We start from the raw sequence: 9,367 nt of genomic DNA, 5'->3' as shown, positions 1-9,367 counted from the left end.
TCTTCTCCCCCCCCCCGCCTTCGTAGCGAGGCCTCGGCGGCGGCAGCCTCGCCGCTCGCCTTCCAAGCGGCGGCGGCGTTCGTAGAGCGTTCCGTGCGCATGCGCACGGAATGCTCTTGCACTTTCGGGGGGATTTAAACATCCCCCCGAAAGGTTTTTCAAGTTTTAGGATTTTTGTGCACCCCTGGGGACTGCCCCAAGAGTGCACAAAAATCTCCCTGCCCCCCAGGTCGCCCCTGAGCGCGGATTTAGCGATCCGCACTCACGGGGCGACTTGGCTATTAGTATAAGTGATATGGAGCAGAGGTCCATCAGTGGATATTAGCCACAAGGTATAGCTAGGGGCTCTGGGGCAAGTGATGCTCTGTCTTCTTGGTGCTGGGGGGGGGTCAACAGTGGGAGGGCTTCTGGTGTCCTGGCCCCACTGCTGGACCTCCTGATGGCACTGGTATTTTTGGCCACTGTGTGACACAGAGTGTTGGACTGGATGGGCCTTTGGCCTGATCCAACATTGGCGTCTCTTATGTTCTTATGTTCTTATGTTCTCTTGGAGAGAATGGCTTTGGGCAATGGACTCTATGGCATTATACCCTGCTGAGGTCCCTCCGCACCCCAAACCCTGCCCTCCCCAGGCTCTACCCCTCAAATCTACAGGTCTGGCCCTCCCCTTAGTATTTCCAGCCTCCAGGCAGCACCTGGAGATCTCCAAGATCAGTTCTCCTGGAGAGAATGGCTGCTTTGGGCAATGGGCTCTATGGCATTATACCCTGCTGAGGTCCCTCCGCACCCCAAACCCTGCCCTCCCCAGGCTCTACCCCTCAAATCTATAGGCATTTCCCAACCCAGAGTTGGCAACCCAGTAACTGGATAGGGAACCGCTTTCCAGGCCCTTGGAACCCAGAAGACATGGCATAGGAGGAGGTGCTTTTCTACCTTAGCTGCCACTGCATAACCCCAAATCAACATAAGTCAGGGGTGGAGGGAACCATACCTGTTACCATGAGGCTGCCCTCCCATACTACCCACTTGGGGCAGCAAAATGACTTGAGACAGCCCTGCCTTATAGCTAAGCAGAAGGAAATGAAGCATTTCTAATGTGAGCCTGAATTTGCAAGGTTTTCTAACATTTTGCGAGGCAACAGGGCCTGGCATTTCTATGTGGGAATGAATAGCAGATAACCCAAATAGGTTTTCCAAAAAAACCCCACCCAATCCTGAATGAAAATGGACCACAGAATGGCATACGCTGACACTTTGCACCAATGAGACACATAGGAACCATAACCGGCACAACACCTTTGGCCAATAGAAACCAGACTCCTATGCAGCCCTCCAAATGCCTCCACATTCTGATTTCGATCCCAGATCACCGCAGACTGTGACAGCAGCCATGAAATTAAAAGATTTCCTTGGGAGGAAAGTGATGGCGAACCTAAACAGCATGATAAAAAGTAGAGACATCACCCTGCCAACAAAAGTCCGCATGGTCAAAGCAATGGTATTCCCAGTAGTCATGTATGGCTGTGAGAGTTGGACTATAAGGAAGGCCGAGCGCCGAAGAATAGATTCTTTTGAACTATGGTGCTGGAGGAGACTCTTGAGAGTCCCTTGGACTGCAAGAAGAACAAATCAGTCAATCCTCAAAGAAATCAACCCTGACTGTTCCCTGGAAGGCCAGATAATGAAACTGAAGCTCAAATACTTTGGCCACCAAATGAGAAGGGAGCACTCACTGGAGAAGACCCTGATGCTGGGAAAGATTGAAGGTCAAAGAAGACGGGGACGGCAAAGGATGAGATGGTTAGACAGTGTCATTGATGCAATGAACATGAAATTGAGCCAACTTCAGAGGGCGGCAGAAGACAGGAGGGCCTGGCGTGAACGGGTCCATGGGGTCGCGAAGAGTCGGACTCAACTGTGCGACTGAACAACAACAACACGCCGCCCCACCAGCCACAGTCAGGACACTCACCTGGAGCCTCTTTCTAGAGCTCGTTGTATTTATTCCCACAATGGCCCTTATACCTAGTTAGATATAAACAGGATTTTGGGGACTATACCACTGTGTATACAGTACATATTATCCATCTGGACTATACCACTGTGTATAGTATGTTTGCTGTATGTATTGTCCTGCTCTCACAACACTGTTTTCTACTTAGTAAAGGTAAAGGTTTCCCTTGCTCAAAAGCTAGTCGAATCTGACTCTAGGGGATGGTGCTCATCTCCATTTCCAAGCTGAAGAGCCAGCACTGTCTGAAGATGTTTCCATGGTCATGTGGCCGGCATGACTATACACCGAAGCACATGGAACACTCTTACCTTCCCACCAAAGCAGTACCTATTGATCTACTTGCAATTTCTTGCTTTAGAACTGCAAGGCTGGCAGGAGCTGGGGCCAGAGATGGGCGCTCACTCCGTCACACGGCACTCGGGCCTTGAACAGCTGAATTACCGACCTTCCGGTCTGCAGCTCAGCATCTTAACCTCTGAGCCACCTCAGCCCCTGTTTTCTACTTATGCGATTGTTTAGCATGCATCTGATATTTTATGCTTGTTTCTGATTTCTGTCATCACGTTACACTGCTTATTAGATGTCTCATCCTACTGACTGTGTTGATTTATGCTATGTAATCTGCCTTGTAATCTGCCTATGGTGCTGGAGAAGACTCTTGAGAGTCCCTTGGACTGCAAGAAGATCCAATCAGTCAATCCTAAAAGAAATCAACCCTGACTGTTCCCTGGAAGGCCAGATAATGAAACTGAAGCTCAAATACTTTGGCCACCCAATGAGAAGGGAGCACTCACTGGAAATAAAGACCAGAACACAATTGTTCCAAAGTTTAACCACTGGGCAAAAATACAAATGAAACCTCCAGTGCAATCACATGTCCAGTAGTACTTCTCTCTGGTCAACTATATATTCTCCTGAGATTGTATAGCCAAATGTTCTTAACTGAAGGAATATTTCATTGGGAACATTTGGCTATACAATCTCAGGAGAATATATAGATTGTTTATATTTTTACATATTATCCAATATGTTCTATTTGCATTAGACCTCTGAGGAAGGCCTGTGAAGGCAGAAACACGTTAGGTCTACTTCATCAGCCTTTGTATTTTTATATTTGTATATGAGGTATGAATGGGCCCTTATTTGTGATTTTAATTTGTGTTTAATAAATACATGTATATTTTTGTATGTTTCATAATTAGATTTTTAGAGTTGGCCCTCTTCCATTCTTGATTAACCTTTTTAGGTTCTGAACACCTTGGGAAGAGAACAGCTAGAAGGTGGCTACCAGAAGACCATAGCTGTCATGCAAGGACACACAGGGGGAAAGATGGCCCTTCGGACAGGTATCTGGTTCATTAAATGAGGCTTGTACTACTTTTGAAGAGTGGGTGCAGAGGAGAGTGACGAGGATGACTGGGGGCCTGGAGACCAAGCCCTGTGAGGAAAGGTCGAGGGACTTGGGGATGCTCAGTCTGGAGAAGAGGAGGTTGAGGGGGAACATGATGGCTCTCTTTAAGTCTTCGAAGGGCTGTCACTCAGAGGAGGGCAGGGAGCTGTTCCTGTTGGCAGCAGAGGATGGGACTCACACTAATGGGTTTAAATTAAGGGCGGGAAGGTACCGCCTGGATCGTAGGGAAAACTTTTTGACAGTCAGAGCTGTGCCACAGTGGACTCAGCTGCCTGGGGAGGTGGTGAGTTCTTTAAGCAGCGGCTGGCCAAACACTTGTCAGGGATGCTCTAGGCTGATCCTGCATTGAGCAGGGGGTTGGACTTCAGAGGTTCCCAGACTTATTTGGCCTACCACCCCCTTTTCAGAAAAAAAAAATTACTCAGCGCCCCCCTGGAAATCTACCTTCAAGAAGTGGACAAAAAGATACAGTTTGTGGATCTGCACCTGGATCGTTCCAGCCCACCTGGATCATTTCAGCACTCCCCCAGGGGGCGGCATTGCCCACGTTGGGAGCCAGTGGACTAGATGGCCTGTATGGCCCCTTCCAACTCTGTGGTTCTATGATTCTATGAAAATGAAAACGAGACGGTTCTAGAAGTCCCAGAAGGCGCTGGAGACACCACAGCCCTTCCAGAACTCACGGGAACCCAAAGAACCATCCCCTCCATGGTGGCGGGGCACCTCCCTGACAGGCCTTTTCGGTTCTCCATCAGTTCCAGACCAGCTCCAGGACAGCACAACCAGCTTATTGGACCTCTCACCAATGTGTCATCTGGTTGTGCCTCTGGTGGAGCTGCTGTCCAAGGTGCTGACTTTGGGATCCCATTGCATGTTCCACCTCCCTGCCTTCTGCGGTCCATCCCTGACTGACCCCCACGACCTCCAGGCACTGACTATTCCAGGGTGGTAGACCAGAGCGGGAGAGACTTCTCCACACAGAAACGTAACATTCCGTTCATGGAGGGATGTCGCTGGTAATCCGTGCCAATATAGATCTTGCTTGTGTGTACTTTTGTGAACCTTCCCAATGACTCGACACACATTCCAACTGTTTCCTCATTCCAGGGATGAATCGGAGGCCGAAAGAAAAACAAGAGTCACTAATCAAATACGGGGCTCTCACAGTTCACCTCCCTTCCATCCTAGAGTAAGACAAACATCATGGAAGTAACCCATCTCCCGTATATAAACAGTTTTTCCCCCCATGCTGTGGCTCTGAAGGACCCAAATGTCAAAAGCAAGGAAGGTGTGACCGAAACGCCTCACAATTTCCTGCCGGCGACAGCTGATTCAGCAAAACTATTCCTTCTTGTTCCTATCCTGCTTCTCTGGTTAATTGAAATGTCCAAAGTGGCAGGCAGTACAACAGTAAAGCCCAATTATGCAATAAAATCGTCCAAGGAACTGAAGATTTTTAACAACTAAGGGGGGAAAAGGCTTCACGGGCCTTTATGGCAGTGTGACCAGTGCCGCCAGTTTTGTTGGATTTTTTAGCCCTTAAATATTACTTGGTGAATAAGCAAGAATCATACACCATGTATTTGATTATAAAAAGATTACTTTTCTAATAGATGAAAGGGCAGGGGAATTTTTGGAGAGAAATAAGCAAAGAATACATCCTAGGGGCTAATGACATCCTATCAGTTATGCAGCTACAGGAATAGCAATGGCTACTCCTCTCCTTAATAATATGCCGAGTAGCACCTTTAAGACCAACAAACTTTATTGTATCATAAGCTTTTGAGAAACACAGCTCTCTTCTTGTTCAGGGCAAAGAGCAGAAGAACAGTGATAAAACTTGTGAATACATGCATGCAAGGGCAAAGCATTTTCTACAGACAAGATGCTAACTTTAGTTGTTGTAGATTTTCTGGGCTGTATGGCCATGGTCTTGGCATTGTAGTACCTGATGTTTCACCAGTAGCTGTGCCGGGCATCCTCTCTGTGTCAAGGTGACTCCATCTTTCTGTGTTATACCTCTGAGGATGCCAGTCACAGCTGCGGGCGAAACGTCAGGTCCTACAATGCCAAGACCATGGCCATACAATACAGCCTGGAAAATCTACAACAGCTAATGAACTCCGACCGTGAAAACCTTCGACAACATAAGATGCTAACTGACCAATAGAAGGGTTAAAGTAAAGGTAAAGGTTCCCTTGCTCGAAAGCCAGTCAAATCCGACTCTAAGGTTGCGGTGCTCATCTCCGTTTCAAAGCCGAAGTGCCAGCGCTGTCCAAAGATGTTTCCGTGGTCATGTGGCAGGCATGACTAAACACCAAGGCACACGGAACGCTGTTACCTTCCCACCGAAGTGGTACCTATTTATCTACTTGCAATTTCTTGCTTTCGAACTGCTAGGTTGGCAGGACCTGGAACTAAAGACAGGAGCTCACTCCGTCATGCGGCAACTCGGGTCTCAAACTGCTGAACTACCAACCTTCCACAGCCTGCAGTTCGGCGTCTTAACCACTTGAGCCATTGCAGCTCCTTAGAAGGGTTACAGGTCACTTAATCAGGGTAAACACAACTCCCACTAATTTTCCCTGCACAAACTCATCTCGGCTCTAAGTGGTTACAGGTTACACCACATAACATCCTGCTTAACAACAACAACAGTTAACTCCATAATGGATGAAATGTAAGCAACTTGTAACTTCCAACAAAGTTCCTTGTAGGGCCACTGCCCATGCTGCCATAAGGTGTCAGTACCACCAGGTGTAGTAAGGTGGGGAGAGGTCGTCAAACCATTCTAGTCCTCCCAAGAATACTCACAGGAGTCAAGGACACCATGAACACATAGTTGCATTATCAGTGGGTCACATGAACACATGAAGCTGCCTTATAGTGAATCACACCATTGGTCCATCAAGGTCAGTATTGTCTACTCAGACTGGCAGCAGCTCTCCAGGGTCTCTGGTGGAGGTCCTTCACATCATCTACCACCAGACCCTTCCAACTGGAGACCAAACCTGGGACCTTCTGCATGCCAAGCGGATGCTCTACCTCCGAGCCATGGCCCCTCCCAATTGTTCTATCAAAGCCAGTATTGTCTACTCAGGCCGGCAGCGGTCCTTCAGGGTCTCAGGAAGAAGTCTTTCACATCACCTACTGCCTGGTCCTTTCAACTGGAGATGCCGGGAATTGAACCTGGGACCTTCTGCAAGCCAAGTAGATTCTCTTCCACTGAGCCACGGCCCCTCCCAAGAAAACACCTGCTGCTCAACTCCATTTTAAGGACTGCCACCCACTTAATATTGCATCGTGCATACATATTCAAAGAGGTTAATATACTGGAACAGTTCAAGAAGATGCCTAGATAAGGGGAAAGGATTATAGTCTACTGCAATATTCACTGTGTGTAACACTTTCCCTTTACTGCATTGTCTTCTACCTTTACAACCCACTTTCTGCATCATGGAACACCATGCCTTAGACAGCCCTTTTGTTTCTATTGTCTTCCAATTCTGTAATCCTAGCCCTGTTCCATAGTTTACTGGATATCTTACGCTGTATGATTGATTTGTTATGCCGTGATATGTCTTAAGCCTCAGTGAGAAAGCCGGGCTACAGATGAAGTAAATAAGTTAAAAATATATCGACTCCCACAAACGGTCTCTGAAGAGATACGGGCGTAAGATCTGAAGGCTCGTGGCATAGCAGTTTTGATAAAGCTAAGCAGCTACGGACCTGACCCAGTGACTTGAAAGGAGACCGAAGAAAGCTGCCATTAGTTCTGTGCAGGAAGAAAGGCCAGATAGAAGGGCAATAGATGTATGGTATAGTCCTTTCTGGACCAGAAGCTATTTGTCCTTGATTGTTTTAATGTTCTGGCTGAGTCTGAGAAGGCAATAGATAGATGGTACAGTCCTTCCTGGACCAGAAGCCATTTCTCCTTGATTGTTTTAGTTTTCTGGCTGAGAAGGCAATAGATAGGTGGTACAGTCCTTCCTGGACCAGAAGTCATTTCTCCTTGATTGTTTTAATATTCTGGCTGAGAAGGCAATAGATAGATGGTACAGTCCTTCCTGGACCAGAAGCTACTACTCCTTGATTGTTTTAATATTCTAGCTTAGAAGCCATTCAGGTACTGTCTTGGCATAGAGTCCCCTCTCTCTCCTCTCTCTCACATTCTTTCAACTTTCAAATGCATTTTAAACCCGGCACACCAAAGTCCAAAATCCAAATAAGGAATTTGCTGGGTCACAAGGCCTGCCACGGCTCAAGCCTTGCCGCATGTGCTTTTTTAGAGCCGCTGCAGGTTATTAGGCTGTTTATGGGTCTGTTTACAGGCTCTCTGTAGCAAGAATATATTTTCATGTCAGCTAAGGAAGGAACAGTGCGTCCTAAGCACACATTGCGCAGTCCAGATCCCAGCAAGAAACCAGAGCCCAATTAACCTGTAGTAATGAACTTCGAACCTTTCCTTCATACTGCTTGACCTGTGTGCCACAGACACAAAAGCGTGCCCACCCTGGCGAAAATTAAAGAACCCTGGAGCATGTATCCTACACAGTCAACGAGCGAATGGCGAAAGTAAGGACCATTCAAGAAGAGAGCTGCTAGCTTTGCAAGACTTTTTGTTCTTTCCTCAACACAAAGGTTGACCTACCTACGAATTTGTGACAACGACATCTTTTTGGCACAACGCGAGCAAAGATAAGTCTGTGATTCCGGAATATAAAGTACGAATAGACAGTGGCCAATCATTGCAACATCTCACGCAGATAGATATTTTCAAAGTAATTCAGAAACTGTTGTAGATGATCTTCTCCTGTAGGCCACAAATCCATTCAGCTTATTTTTACCTGCGGCAGCCAGGGGTGCCTTTCAGCAACTTTGGCTGGTGAGACAGCTGCAGCCCTTCCTGGGCAGAAAAGATCTCGCCACTGTGGTACATGCCCTGGTGACATCTAGACTGGATTACTGCAACACAATCTACATGGGGCCGCCCTTGAAGACTGTCCGGAAGCCACAGTTCGTACAGAATACTGTGGCCAGAATGTTGACTGGAATGGGTCAGAAGCACCATATTACTCGAGTCTTGTTCCATCTACACCGCCTCCCCATTTGCTTCCAGGCCCAATTCAAGTTGCTGGTATTGACCTTGAAAGCACTTGGGGCCAGTATACCTTAAGGACCCGCCTCTCCTACATGAATCTACTCATCCACTCTGGCCACGTCATAGTCCTGTTGTACACTGCACTGGTCAGGCCACACCTGGAGTATTGTGGGCAGTTCTGGAGGCCTCACTTCCAAAAGGATGTGGACAGAATGGAGTGGGTGCAGAGGAGAGCGATGAGGATGATCGGGGGCCTGGAGACCGAGCCATGTGAGGAAAGGCTGAGGGACCTGGGAATGTTCAGTCTGAAGAAGACGAGGTTGAGGGGGGACAGGATTGCTCTCTTGAAGTATTTGAAGGGCTGTCACTGAGAGAAGGGCAGGGAGCTGTTCCTACTGACAGCAGAGGATGGGACTCGCAAGAAGGGGTTTAAATTAAATTAAATTAAGGGTGGGAAGGCACCGACTGGATATTAGGAAAAATGTTTTGACAGAATTGTGCAACAGTGGAATCAGCTGCCTCGGGAGGTGGTGAGCTAAGAACATAAAAAGATAAGAACATAAGAGAAGCCAAGGTTGGATCAGGCCAATGGGCCATCCAGTCCAACACTCTGTCACTCAGTGGCCAGGAGGTCCAGCAGTGGGGCCTTCACTGGCAGTCTCTAAGCAGCAGCTGGACAAACTCTTGTCAGGGATGCTCTAGACTGATCCTGCATTGAGCAGGGGGTTGGACTAGATGGCCTCTATGGCCCAACCTTGGGATTCTCGGATTCTATCGTTGGAGGCCCTGCTTCAGGCACCCTCGCCATCTGAGTCCAGGTGGGTGGCGACCTGGAAAAGGG

At 47.8% G+C, this 9,367-nt stretch overlaps 1 protein-coding gene across 1 annotated transcript in view; it reads right to left on the bottom strand.

The window, feature by feature from the left end:
• SLC4A4 (solute carrier family 4 (sodium bicarbonate cotransporter), member 4) overlaps positions 1–9,367 on the bottom strand; it is a 298,401-nt gene that overhangs the window by 160,686 nt on the left and 128,348 nt on the right. The gene's annotated exons all lie outside the window — the stretch shown is intronic.

This window comes from Gekko japonicus, unplaced genomic scaffold (assembly GCF_001447785.1).
Source record: "Gekko japonicus isolate JY-2015 unplaced genomic scaffold, Gekko_japonicus_V1.1 scaffold350, whole genome shotgun sequence".
NCBI classification, from domain to species: Eukaryota; Metazoa; Chordata; class Lepidosauria; order Squamata; family Gekkonidae; genus Gekko; species Gekko japonicus.
This window is presented reverse-complemented; position numbering and strand designations above follow the sequence as displayed.